The 888-nt window shown below is 36.9% G+C and overlaps 1 non-coding gene across 1 annotated transcript; it reads right to left on the reverse strand.

The window, feature by feature from the left end:
• Positions 1–257: 257 nt before the first annotated feature.
• Positions 258–364, reverse strand: LOC132804361 (small nucleolar RNA R71). Its single transcript, XR_009639483.1, has one exon. It is a non-coding gene; the product is annotated as a small nucleolar RNA R71 (small nucleolar RNA).
• Positions 365–888: the final 524 nt, after the last annotated feature.

An 888-nucleotide genomic window follows, 5' to 3' on the forward strand; every position in this document is an offset into this window, starting at 1 on the left:
CTTTGCTTAATAATGTACAATTTTGTGGTTTGCCTCATGAAGATCCAAACATGCATATTTCTAGTTTTCTTCAATTGTGTGATATGTCTAAACAAAATGGTGTTTCTGATGATGCTTTTCGATTAAGACTTTTTCCTTGGTCTCTTAGAGACAAGGCAAAAGTGTGGTTAAATTCTTTACCTGCAGGTACTATCACTACATGGGATGCTATGGAGGCAAAATTCCTAGACAAATTCTTTCCTCCATCAAAGACCGCAAAATTGAAAAGTGATATAAACAATTTTTGTCAATGGGACCAAGAGACTTTGTATGATGCATGGGAGCGCTTCAAGGAACTATTAAGAAGATGCCCACACCATGGTTTTCCAACATGGATACAGGTACAGATTTTCTATAATGGTCTAGATTATGGTAACAAACAATTGGTAGATGCAGCTGCAGGAGGTTCTTTAATGAAGAAGAGGCAATCAGAAGCATTTGAATTAATTGAAGAGATGGCCCATAATAACTACCAATATCCAAGTGAGAGGAGACTAAATGGAAGAAGTCAAGTAAAGGCCGTGGAAGACGTTGATATTAACAACTTAGGAGCTCAACTTGCAACCCAATTCATGAAGACCTTGAACACTCAATTTGGTCAAATAGGGGTGAATTCTATCCAATCTACTAATAATTTTTTATTTTGTGATTTATGTGGTGCTCATGATCATAAGAGTGTGGATTGCCAAGTTGGAAATCCCTTTGCTTCTGATGATGTTAATTTTGTAGGGAACTTCCAAAAGCAACAAAACAATCCATATTCTAACACATATAATCCAGGATGGAGGAACCACCCAAATTTTTCATGGTCTAACAACAACCAGCAAGGGTCTAATCAAGGACAAAGTG

The sequence above is a fragment of the Ziziphus jujuba genome, chromosome 6 (genome assembly GCF_031755915.1).
Source record: "Ziziphus jujuba cultivar Dongzao chromosome 6, ASM3175591v1".
In the NCBI taxonomy this organism is placed as follows: domain Eukaryota; kingdom Viridiplantae; phylum Streptophyta; class Magnoliopsida; order Rosales; family Rhamnaceae; genus Ziziphus; species Ziziphus jujuba.